Source organism: Eptatretus burgeri, chromosome 3, assembly GCF_056783735.1.
Source record: "Eptatretus burgeri isolate ZD-2024b chromosome 3, Ebu_testis_v1, whole genome shotgun sequence".
Lineage (NCBI taxonomy): Eukaryota > Metazoa > Chordata > Myxini > Myxiniformes > Myxinidae > Eptatretus > Eptatretus burgeri.
In genome coordinates, this window is record NC_140963.1 from 140,198,267 (window position 1) to 140,211,625 (window position 13,359).

Below are 13,359 nucleotides of genomic sequence, written 5' to 3' on the forward strand. Positions count from 1 at the left end.
AGGGGAGACAGAAAAAATAGAGGAGAGACTGCATGAATTGGACAAGGTTAGAGACGAACACACACACACAGAGGTAGTGGAGGATAATGGGGGTGAGCTGGTGGACTGGGTGGAGACCCAGTGCGAGCACCTGGATGGCCTCCTCCAGGAACGAGGGGAGGGAGTATGCCCCCTTGAGGCGAGTCACGACCAGGTGAGTTCGGTCGTGCTTTGCGAGGTTGAGGGGAGGAGTGCTGCGAACGGGTGCTTGGAGAGCTTGGGGGGTATAGAGGCCCCGGAGACCCTTGTGGGGACACGAATCCCCAGTGTGGTTGTCCCTGTGTGTGTGGTGCAAGGCGTGAGTGCGTCCCCGTGTGTGGAAGCGACCCCGTGTGTGAGTGGTGTGGTGGCGATGGTGCCGGAGTACGTGCTTCCCAGCACGCCGTGTGTGGATGAGGCACGGAGTGTGGATGAGGCACCGCGGTTGAGTTCCCCCGCGTGTGTGGATGAGGCACGGAGTGCGAGTGAGGCACCGCGGGTGAGTGCCCCCGCACGCGTGAGTGAACGGCCGTGTGCAAGGGAGACCGTGTGTGTGAGAGAGCGGTATGTGAGGGAGATGTCGGTTGGCATGCGGGAGCACGCAGCCGCATCTCCCGGTGTGAATGTGATGGAGTGGAGTGTGTGCGTCGTAACACGCAGGTATGCGTGTGTGGAATGGAGACGGAGACGGCGACAGAGGAGAGAAAGCCGAGTAGCGGCTGTAGTTGTTTCGGGGACCGTGCCGGGTTCACCCAGCAGTGAGCACGCGGTTCGTGCTGTGCAACGCACGAGACCGCCACGTGCTCGCTTGCGAGAGTGAAGTCCCGGTCCGGAAACGCCAGCGGTGGATTTGCCGATCCCGCGGACGGACAAAGTTTAGGCAGGTAAACGGATTTGGACCGGACGGGTTCTCCACGCGATCGTGTGTGTTAAGCTCCAACGGGCAAAGCACATGTATTCGCGTGGGGAACCCCTCGAGACGTGGGGCTTGTGTTTTTTTTTTATGCGCACGGTGACGTCATGGCTGCACGTGTGGTTGGAATCCGGCAGGAGGGGTATCCCGGCCGGATGGTACCGTCCAAGGAGGGATGAGGAACACGTGCAGCTGCATGACGTCACGGGCAGGTGCAAAGTGCGCGAGCTCTGAGTTGCCGCGCAGGTGATGCGCATGAAAAAAAAAAAAAAAAAAAAGCAAGCCTCACTTTCGGGTGCACAGGATTCCTGGGCAAGGGGTGGAAGACCCCCTTACCTGGGCACAGGATGGAAACTAGTTAGGGGGAAGGGTTAGCTTAGTTAGACCGACTTCATGGGGCAGGGGTAAGTCTTCATGGAGTCCGTGGAATGGATTAGGTAGAGGGATTGCAGCCAGATTCGGTTGGGAAATAAAATGATTTATTTGGAGACAGTGACAGACTTGTGAATGTGTAGCGGGGACGTAGCTTAGCCACGTAGGTTAAAAGGAACGTGCTGTAGTGTAAGGGATGACGTGGGAGCACGAGTTAGTTAGGGGATGCAGATAGAAGGATGGCAGAGTTCAGTGGTGTGTGTGTTGAAGAGTTGGTGAGTGAAGTGGAAGCATGTGCTTGGTGAGTGAGTGAGGCCAGCGGGTCTGTGTGTATGGAGCGAATGGGGAATGTATGGTGCGATGAGTGATTGGGGGGAGGAGTGACTCCCGCCCAAGGGACCCCGGGGTCAGTATAAAGTGAGTTAGGGGGTTAGTCAAATTGAAAAATGGAGGTCGTTTTGTTGTTGGTGGGAAAGTAGGCTCGAGACCCATTTGGAGGGGTGCAGGAGCCCTGTTGACGGGCTTGGGAGCGTGGCTGCGAAAGGTGAGTATCGCTGAGTGGGTACCCCGGGCACCAGGCTAGTCGGCCGCGGTAGGCCAAGGGCCCATGGGGGGCCGGGATAGAGTAGTGGGCACGGGTGCGCCTGCTTGGTGCGGGGGCCCGGGGCGCCATTGGCCGCGTGGGCAGTGTTGTGGGCACGGGTGACCCTCGGAAAGGGGCCCGGGAGGCCGGCCTGCCACGTGTGCGTTTCAGGGGAGGTGCCATGGGGGGCACTCCTCGGTGTTAGGGAGCTGGTAGGCTCGGAGGCAGTGTAGTGCCCGGGGGTGCCATAGCGGGAGATTCGGCAGAGGGTCGTGCCTGCCAAAGGGAGCCACGTGTCCCAGCCAGGAGACCGTGTGAGGGCACGGAGAGAAAATTGGGGGGCGAGGCCCGAAATTGTGAGGACACCAACACAGGCGACGGGAATCTGGGTTGTTAGAACCAATAGTTTAAGCGAGAGGCGCTTGTTGAAAGCCCCGGGGTAGTTTAACAGTTAAATTGTTAGGGTAGATTAGGAGATGTACCCCTCCGCACCATCCATCCCCTCGCTGTCGTTGTGGGCCGCTGGACCCACTTGGTGTTAAGATCGCCGAACTCTGGGGAGGCCATTCTGAGGCTTCGTTGGGCCTCGGCACAGGACGTTAGCTCTCCCTTGTTCCCCTCCGGGAAGGGAACGTAGGGGTTGGGAGTAGGCTAGGTGACAGGATAGGTTAGCCGAACAAGGACGATAAAGGGGGTTAGGGGACGATTTATAGTGGGGAAGTAAAAAAAAAAAAAAAAAAAGTTGGGGCTAAATTGGGGTTTGACAAATTAAGGGAGTGGGTATGTACAGTGACAGGCAAAGGCGATAGGTTGGGAGGGAGACAGGTAGGTAGGTCCGAGCCCGCCTTCCAAGTGGCCAGCACCACCGCACTCCCTCCACCAACCTCCACTGAACGGCAAAAGCTGGCCAGCTTCATCTGCTGGCTGTGTGCTGCAAGGCCTGTGCCGGCCAGTTCATCTGCCGGCTGTGTTTGCCTGCAGCGGCCTTCTTCTGCGGGCTGTGTTTGCCTGCTCACCTTTGCCATGCCATGCCCACTGCCCATGTTCACCAGCCCCGTTCAATTTTTGCTTTGCCGCCCCCTGTTCATTGCCATGTGCGCCAGGATCAAGGCAACAGTTTGCAAGCTGCGAGAACTGCCCTGTTGGCAGCTACAACACGGGCCTGCAGTGGCGGCCCGTGCACCGTGTTTGTGTTCACCCATCCATTCGTTGTGTTCATTGCGTGTGCCACTTGAGCTGGCACGGAGACTGCGTTTGTGCAGCCCAAGCACCGTTGTGGTTCACTGAGTTCAGTTCAAAAGGGAAGGCCTTGGACTGCGCGTGAGCAGCCAGCCACGTTCCCTGTCACCTGCATTGTTTGAGCCAGAGACTGTATGCGGGCAGCCTGGCTCCCTGCTAACTGCTTTCTTTTTGCAGAGTTCAATGATCCTGGGCCATGGTTTAGTGTAAAATTTGTAAGTTAAGGTTAAGATGTACTGTAAATATGAGTGCGCCCCCGGCATGTATGTCTTAGCGCCGGCAATTTTATTTAAGTCGTCCGTGTGAGTGAGTTTGTTTAGGTAGTTACGCAGCCCTCAGGTTATTTATTTTGGGGACACGAATACCATGAATGTCGCACTCAGGGATCCGTAGGTAAAATGTACTAGGGGAAAACTACACATGATGGCACACGAAAATTTGACGACTCGGGACGAGTCTGTAAAAGGGGAGGGGGTAGTGTTGTGGTTACCAGATTCGCAAACCACCATTCAGGTCCCTTAGGTGAGGTATCTCGGTAAGTACATGTGTAGTTAGGCCCAAACCCGTTGTCTAGTGGGAATACATGTCATTTATGCGTGCTGCGACTCTTCAGGATAGCCGTTTTTCTTTTACTATCTTTATTTTGGACCAACCGCCATTGTTACCACCACCAGTCACAACATCAACCACCAACCACAACGCCGCTTCACCACAACCGCCACGACCTTCACGTCACACCTCGCAACCGTCGCATCGCCACCGTTCTTGCGCCGCTTGTGGGTACCGGTGTTGGACTCGTGCAGGGCGCGCGCCGAACAGCGTGTACAAAATCACGGATTTTGTGCTTCAAAAACGGATCAAAAACGACACACGCCCACTTTTTGCCGTCCAATCGGTGAGCGAGGGGCGAATTGGCCCCGCCCCAGGGCGTTGGAGGGCGATCGATATATGCAAATTTATGGATCAAAAAGCATTCACGCCCACTTTTTCTCGGGCCAATGGGGAGCGAGGTGAAAGGTCGAAGGGAGGGGGTCAAAGATGAGAGGGCGAAGCCACGGGGCTGATATAAGCGACCGTGTTCGTCAGTCCAGTGAGTAGTAGAGTCGAGAGAGAACAGAGAGTTAAGACTTCGCGGGCGGTGGAGTTGGCAAGAAGGAGCTGGTCGTCGTGTGCGTTGGAGCCGGAGCGGAGGGGACGGAGCTGTGGAGAGGCGGCGAGGGCAGACGAGGGGGTGCTCGCGTCGTGCAGGGAGCTGCACCCCAAGGAGGCCGACAGCGCGACCTGGCCGAGGTGGAGACGCTCGTCGCAGGACAATAAAAATCCTCTATACCCCGAGCATCAGCAACCCCCTCCTGTTTCCCCCCGCGCTGAGATAGTGCGACCAAGGGGGCCCCTTTCCCACCCCCTACCAGACACTGTCCGCGAGGCCCGCGGAGTTGAGGCACCATCGCCGCTCCGCGTCTCATCACCAGACGGTAGGCCCGACCCGGTCTCGGCCTCAGGCCCGCCTCATCCTTGAGGGTATTCTTTCCTTGGTTTGGGGTATGTGTTGTCGGCGCCGTCTGTGAAGTAAAATTGTATAAGTGTTGCCGTGTGCTCGGTAGTCGGATAGCTCTGCATTGTGTTTCTCTTTTATATTTGCTTTTTGTGTAATATTGTGTTTTTCTTTTCTGTGTGCTTTTGGTGGAATTGAATATGTGTGCTTTCCGTTCATCGCGAATAAGTGTGCTTTGTGTTGAACTGTTTCCCGCTTCGCTTCGTCATTTCCTTCATTGAATCCTCATCTTGCTTCACGTAAAGGGTTGGTAGTGGGCTGAATACGCCCGATAATTAATCGAACCGTCGAGGTCGACGATAACACCGCTCGGTTATCCCGATAGTACGGAACGGGTCGCTTAAGTGGCTCGTGTCCGAAGTCGACCTGCGGCGAGGTGCGATCGCCCGGTCTACCCTCCGCGTGGGTACTTAGGTAGGTCGAATTTGGCGAGCAACCCTATCCCACACGGGGGCTGATTGGCTCGATCGCGGTGAGACCGAAAGGTCCACCCGTGACTGGTTCCCGGCGTTAGTCCGAGAGGGTCACGACTGGATTGTCCGTCCGGTGGGCGACGTGCCGCGATTCGAGTTACGTGGCCGTCAGCACGCCGGCGGGCGCGAATCCGCAACAATATATATATATATATATATATATATATATATATATATATATATATATATATATATATATATATATATATATATATATGTATATATGTATATATATATATATATATATATATATATATATATATATATATATATATATATATATATATATATATATATATATATACACATATATATATATATATATATATATATATATATATATATATATGTATATACATATATACACATATATATACATATATATATATATATATATATATATATATATATATATATATATATATATATATATATATATATATACATATATATATATATATATATATATATATACATATATATTTTGAGCAGGTAAGTCGTCTTCCGTAAAGCCTACAAAGTCCTCGTCTTCTGTGTTGCTGTGAAACAGCTGCAGCAGATTGGAGTCTGCAAGTGTGGGTGTGTGTTCAGTTACCAAGTTTCTTGTGGAGCGCTCGCCAAGTGGCTCGAGTTGTCGAGCAAGGACTCCATTTGAAACTGTTAATAAGGAATGGCTGGCTTGGCAAGCACTAGCTCACGGTCGGCTGTGTGTGGGGTGTGGTTTTTTTTTTGATCAAAATGATCGTCATGACCTTATGAGTGGATTTGGCTAAATAAATACAAAATTCCTTTGGAATTCCCATGTTTTAAACACACGCCATGTTAAGGTACATAAAGCAGCTTAATCCATCTTTCCACCACAGCATGGCATTCTAATTACAAAATAAACGAGAAGGGCATGAGGTAGAGCGCACACCTCCGCCATGTAATGCCTGATCCATGAGAGCATATCGTGTACTGGTGTGTTATGTAACACACCCAACGTGTCCACCAAGTTTCATCCGAATCCGTCCACAACTTTGAGATATTGTGCTATGTATCGGTTTACCCCTATCTCTCAAGAGTGAAGAATCACTTTAAAAATTCTAGTCGTCGGATCCGGATCTGGATCCTCACCAGAATCGAATCAGTTCGTCCTTGTCACACACCGAACCTGTCCACAAAATTTCATCCGGATCCGTCCAACTTTTTGAGATATCCTGCACACAAACAAACAAACAGACACAGGTGCAAACATAACCTCCTTCACCAATAACAATAACAATAAAACAATAAATAAAATAAAAAATCAGTAACAATAAAAGCAATTAGGGATTGCAGACTCTCGCCAGGACTTGTTTTGTGTGGTGTTTGTGTACTGGTGTGTTATGTAATTAATAAGAGACTTATCTAGAATTGCCACTTTATAACTGCTGGCAGTGATGACCGGGTGCCATGACATCCCACTTTGATGTCTTGGTACCCGGTTATCACTTGATTTGGTACCTGGACACTTGATTGACCCATTACGTTTATTATTATTCAATTGCATTTGTGTTTTTTTTTTTGGTATACCTTGTCGAGGCTCATATGAGAGCTAACACACAACACACAGCAAGGGGGCATGAAACAAGAGGGGTGGGAGTGGGAAGGACAAAACAGTGGGGAACAGAGACATTAGGAGATCTGTGGAAGGGAGAGGGATGGGCGGGGATCACGGAGTATACAAGATGGACACTACAGGGACTTCCAGGAAGGAAAGCAGGGAATTTGAAGGAGGTGGGTTTGGGGTGGATTAACGGGGGTAGAAAAGATCGAGGATTTAGATGGGGGATGATAAGAGGTGGTGGTGAACAGCTGTTTTGAAGGCCTGGAGGGAAGAATGGGATTGAAGAGAGTGTGCGAGTTTATTCCAAAGGTGGGAAAAAATCGGAATGAAAGAGTGAAGGTGAGCAGTGATTCGTGATTTTGGTAGTTTTACCAGAAGGAGGTGGTTGGAGGACCTTGAGCGCCCTGCGGAAATATTGTGGGGATAAATCGCAGACAGAGCAGGGGGAGGGAGGGGGGACCAGCGAGGAGACTGTGAAAGACAAAGACCACCGACCTGCCTGCGGTGAGAGAGTCGGAGGACCAAAGACTCAGCCTCATCGCGGGAGATACCAATGATCCGAAATGCCTTGGTTTGCACATCGTGAAGCCGAGAAAGGTGGGAATTCAGAATTGGATTAATATAAAAACTCAAATCAAATGGAAGACCAAATAGGTACAGTACTGCATTGGAGTCATCAGAAGGAACCTGAAAAAGCAACGATGAAGTCATGAGGAGGAACTTCAATAGGATTTGAGTTTCCACTGCTGCTCCTCTGTTCTCAACCCCATCCAGGCACAGCCAAATGTGGCTTAATTAAATTATATCCATAAGTACAACATATAAAAAAATCTGATTTGATTTGGTCAATTTTGACGGTAGGGCTTCCTCAATAATGCCCGTGAACCATCGTCGCCTCCCGGCTTGTTCTACTTTAAACTTATCTACTGCTTCTGCTGCCACTACCTTTCCAGGGAAACCATTCCATGCATTGACTACTCTGAGTGAAAGTCCCCCCTACCTTACTACTGTCTTAACTCTGCTTTTCTTTAATCTCAGGCTATGGCCACTGGTCCTATCACTGTCCACTCTGTTGAATAATTCATCTGCACTTATGTTATCTATACCTTTCATGATCTTAAACATCTCCATCATATCTCCTCGTAACCACCTCCTTTCTAGTAAATAAAGTTCTGTCTCCTTCAGCCGCTCCTTATTACTGAGTGACTGAGTCACTCATCATTGCTTAGTGACTCTTCATTACTGAGTGGCTCCTCATTAGAGTGACTCGGCCCGGATCTGGTATCCAGCTGAGTCCTCAATCATTTCAGTCGCCCTACACTGAACCCTCTCTATGGCATCTATGTCCTTCCGGAACTGTGGTGACCAAAACTGCACACAATATTCTAGATGTGGCCCTCACTAAATTCCTGTACAATGTTAACACCACCTTTTGATTTATAATTGATCCTCCTAAAAATACAACCTAAAACCCCATTTGCTTTACCTATAGCTGCCTGACACTGTGCTGCCTGCTTACCTCCCGTATCTATTACCACCCCCAGATCCTTCTCCTGTGTGACACGCTCCATAATTACCCCTTGCATCCTGTAATCTCTATTTTCATTGTTCTTACCCATCCCCAACACCGAACACTTCCTCAGGTTAAATTCCATCTGCCAATCTTTTGCCCAATCTATACAAGTATCAATCCTTTCCTGAATATGATCACCACCTCCTCCGCGATCCACCTTACCTCCAAGCTTTGTGTCATCTCCACATTTTGAAAGCTTACTCTTCACCCTACTATCCAAATTGTTGATGTAAATCATTAATAATCATTGTCTGAGTCCTGATCCCCAAGGTACCCCACTACTTACATCCTCCCAGCAACGCATTCTCCCACTCACAGCAACTCTTTGCTTCCTATCACTGAGCCAGTTTGCAATCCAATTAGCGACCTGACCAGCCACTCCAAAAAGCCCTCACTTTGACAAACAACCTATGATGTGGTACCTTATCAAATGTCTTCTTAAAGTCTAGATATACTATGTCCACTGCCTTTTCCTCATCCACCCAATCAGAAACTGCTTCATAGAACTCGAAAACATTTGTTAAACAGGAACTACTTTTGGTAAACCCATGCTGACTACCTTTAATTAGTTTGTATTTCTTTCATTGGTTCCTCATCTGGTCCTTCCCCACAACTGAAGTCAAACTAACAGGTCGAAAGTTTCCCAATTCTTCTCTGGATCCTTTCTTTAATAAAGGTATTACATTATGCCTGGTGTTAGCTTAATGGCTAGAGTGGTGGGCTTGGGATCAGAGGGTCCTGAGTGCAAATCCTGCTTGGCTGTTGAATTCATACCAGGTGGCGTTGACTCAGCCTTTCATCCTTCTGAGGTCGGCAAAATGAGTGCCAGCTTGCTGGTATCCTGTGTCGGAGTGGCGACCTGTCCAGGATTGTGCCCAATGGCCAAAGAGACTGCTTAGGCAGCATCAACGCTCTGCACAGAGTATGATCCCAATGGATGGATGCATGGTGTTACATTTGCTATTCTCCAATCCTCCAGTACTTGTCCTGACTCCAGTGAGCTATTGAAAATATCCGTTAACATCTTGCTTACCTGCTCAGCCACCTCCCTCAATACTCCCGGGTGCATATTACCTTGAAGAAACTTGAAGAAAAGTTGAAGAAAAATACCTGTTTAATAAGCCTGCCATCTCACCTTCATCATAAACCACTCTCCTGGTGCAACTCCTCAATGGGGCCCACACTGGTCCTGACCTGTTCTTTTCGGTCCTCATGGTCTGTAAGGGGAGGGGGGTCTTAAAATGTCGAAGGGGGTCTTCGCAGTTTAAAGGGTGAAAAGGTACATTCCAAGATAGTATGTAATTAATGAATAGACGTACGTTATTAATAGACACAAAAAGCATGACACAGACACACAACTCGTCACATTTGTGGGAGAAACACGTTTTTGAAGGGTTCTTCTTCATTTTTTTGACGGTTCTTCTTCATTCTGCGTCGGATCGAAGGAAGAAGCCAAATATTGAAGTGCCTCCGCCGCTTTAAAAATAATAGTATAATATGAGACGGGGAAAAAAATCGGAAAAATGAACTCTAAAAGATTCGTTATCCAACTCAAGACGTTTGCCACACATCAGCCATCTGTGATATTAACTTGTAGTCACATGTTATCGGTGGTCGATTTAATACGTGTGTATGAGCCATGGTGACATAGTTCGTAGCGGTCATTTTTTTTTTTTTTTGCGTTTGCGACATATAATTATAAATGTATATATTTAATGTTATCGCGAAGTGTTCGTTCATTGTTGGGGATTTTATGTAATAACGTTGAAATAATAAAGGAATTAAAAAATAATCATCCAACACATCTCGTCCCTGAAGCGGCAGGGGCTGTTTATTGGTTGTTGCGAATCCGCTGCGGACTGCGGTGAAATCGAGACTGAGAGAACGGGGGAGAGAAAAACAAGTGTTTCTGAAGAGAAAAAGATCCTTGTACGAGAGGAAACTGTTCAAAGGCTGCGGTTGGTGGAAGCGTCTGATGGGATACCTGAAGCGCGTTTGTGAGTAACAGCCTTGGTCGTGTGTTCTCTTCACAACCATCCCTTCACTCATCACAACCATCCCTTCACTCATGACAACCATCCCTTCACTCATCACAACCATCCCTTCACTCATCACAACCATCCCTTCACTCATGACAACCATCCCTTCACTCATGACAACCATCCCTTCACTCATCACAACCATCCCTTCACTCATGACAACCATCCCTTCACTCATCACAACCATCCCTTCACTCATCACAACCATCCCTTCACTCATGACAACCATCCCTTCACTCATCACAACCATCCCTTCACTCATCACAACCATCCCTTCACTCATCACAACCATCCCTTCACTCATCACAACCATCCCTTCACTCATCACAACCATCCCTTCACTCATCACAACCATCCCTTCACTCATCACAACCATCCCTTCACTCATCACAACCATCCCTTCACTCGTCACAACCATCCCTTCACTCGTCACAACCATCCCTTCACTCATGACAACCATCCCTTCACTCATGACAACCATCCCTTCACTCATGACAACCATCCCTTCACTCATCACAACCATCCCTTCACTCATCACGTTGTTCCTCGTCGCATGACGTCGGGGAATCGCCCTTTTGTTTCATTTCCTTTGACTCATGAGGTTTTTGTTGAGAGGTGTGACGTCAATCTCCATGAGTGTGGACCCAACGAGCGGATTCCTGGTGAACTTGGTCCGTCATTTCCACTTTTTAATTTTAATTCCTCACCACACAAACAGGTCTATCCTCTTCCCCAACTCCTCAAACCCCCCCGTGTACTCCCCCCCCGTGTCCTCCCCCCGTGTCCTCCCCCCGTGTCCTCCCCCCGTGTCCTCCCCCCGTGTCCTCCCCCCGTGTCCTCCCCCCGTGTCCTCCCCCCGTGTCCTCCCCCCCGTGTCCTCCCCCGTGTCCTCCCCCCGTGTCCTCCCCCGTGTCCTCCCCCGTGTCCTCCCCCCCGTGTCCTCCCCCCCGTGTCCTCCCCCGTGTCCTCCCCCCGTGTCCTCCCCCCGTGTCCTCCCCCGTGTCCTCCCCCCCGTGTCCTCCCCCCCGTGTCCTCCCCCCGTGTCCTCCCCCCGTGTCCTCCCCCCGTGTCCTCCCCCCCGTGTCCTCCCCCCGTGTCCTCCCCCCGTGTCCTCCCCCCGTGTCCTCCCCCCCGTGTCCTCCCCCCGTGTCCTCCCCCGTGTCCTCCCCCCGTGTCCTCCCCCCGTGTCCTCCCCCCCGTGTCCTCCCCCGTGTCCTCCCCCCGTGTCCTCCCCCCGTGTCCTCCCCCCGTGTCCTCCCCCCCGTGTCCTCCCCCGTGTCCTCCCCCCGTGTCCTCCCCCCGTGTCCTCCCCCCGTGTCCTCCCCCCGTGTCCTCCCGCCCCCCGTGTCCTCCCGCCCCCGTGTCCTCCCCCCACCCCGTGTCCTCCTCCCCCCCCCCGTGTCCTCCCCCAGTCCACTACCGACCCCCCACCAATCCCTTTGTCTTCCTTCCCACTCCATCCACCCCACCCTCTCCAAATATTTACACCTTAACTTTGCTGTAACTAAGAAATAAATGACAAAATCCAACTACTACGGAAAAAAATTGATAAAATCCCCTCGGGACTCTTGAACAATTTGTTCACGTTTCACACATCCTCGAGCCGATGCCAGAACCAGTACGAAGAGGAAGAAGAAACTGCTGACACATCGTGTCCAGATCTATGCAGCAAAATGAAAGGGAAAAACAATTTTCATTTATTGATATATTTTGTTGATCTTCGACACGAGCACCTCGCACACAAACACTCAAACACCACATATCACATATCCACAGCAAACGTTTTTCTTTTTTTCTTTGGGGAGTGACCTCCCTCCGGCAGTCCTCCCCTCTCTCTCCTCATTCGAGCCGAAGACATAGAAACCAACCCGTGGCCCCGACCACCTCGACCCCAGAAACGCACACATGACCTTAATATCCACCAATACAACACAGACGAACTCATCACCAAAGCCATTCAACTTCAACACTTCATGCTCACAAACAACATTCATTTAGCCATTACTCGAGTAAAACAAAACGCTGACCATCCTCGACTGTGCTCCGAGACGTTCAGGTCGACTGACCACCAGGGGTGAAGGCCTCATCATCATCACTTGTGTTCACAATTCAATTCGATACTTTTCACCACAACAATCACACAAGAGACAAAAGCTCTTCTACCACCAGACAACACAATTCAACTTCAAGCTTTCAAAATCAAAACTCGTAACAAAGGCCACATGAACGTCATCACCATTTACATACCACCAGACACATCTCCCACTATCCAACCAAACACTCACCACACTAGAGAACCTTTGTTCCCTCCAAAAACACCATCATCGGAGGGGAGTACAGTGCCAGAGACAGCCTGGTACACCCATCACCAACCAAACACCGGGGGGGGGGGGGTCAAACCATTGCCACACAACTAACTTCATGATTTATACTGAAACACACACACACACACACACACACACACACACACACACACACACACACACACACACACACACACACACACACACACACACACACACACACACACACACACACACACACACACACACACACACACACACACACACCATTCTGTTGTCATCATTACCGTAAACAAAAACAAAATGTTCACAAATTACAAAAAAGTGATTTGGTATAACTTTGTGCACAAAACTGATCAAGAATGCCAACAACTCAACAACAATAACATCACCACCAACACTGACATCCACATCAAACGGTTCAATATGATTATCACAACCGCAGTTGCTAAATACATTCACAAGGGCAATAATCAAAAATTACAACCACAACTTCACACTACATATCACACACCTCACTAAACAACCATATAACTTGAGAAACAACACAACACCCAAAGCACCAGATATAGTAGAATGGATTCAAATGCTAAACACAGAAATCAACTACAAAATAATAGTTTTTTTTAGCTCGCCTGTTCGAAGAATAGAGAGCTATAGCGATACCCCCGGCATGAGCGTCAGCGTAAGCGTGAGCGTCAGT

General features: G+C 49.7%; 1 protein-coding gene across 3 annotated transcripts in view; it reads left to right on the plus strand.

Annotated features, from left to right (window-relative positions):
• Positions 1-13,359, plus strand: part of LOC147031140 (sodium channel regulatory subunit beta-3-like) — an 82,979-nt gene that overhangs the window by 6,248 nt on the left and 63,372 nt on the right. For all 3 annotated transcript variants that reach the window (XM_085875928.1, XM_085875926.1, XM_085875927.1), the window contains exon 2: positions 10,133-10,311. The gene's annotated coding sequence lies outside the window, so the exon portion shown is untranslated. The remainder of the gene's footprint in view (positions 1-10,132; positions 10,312-13,359) is intronic.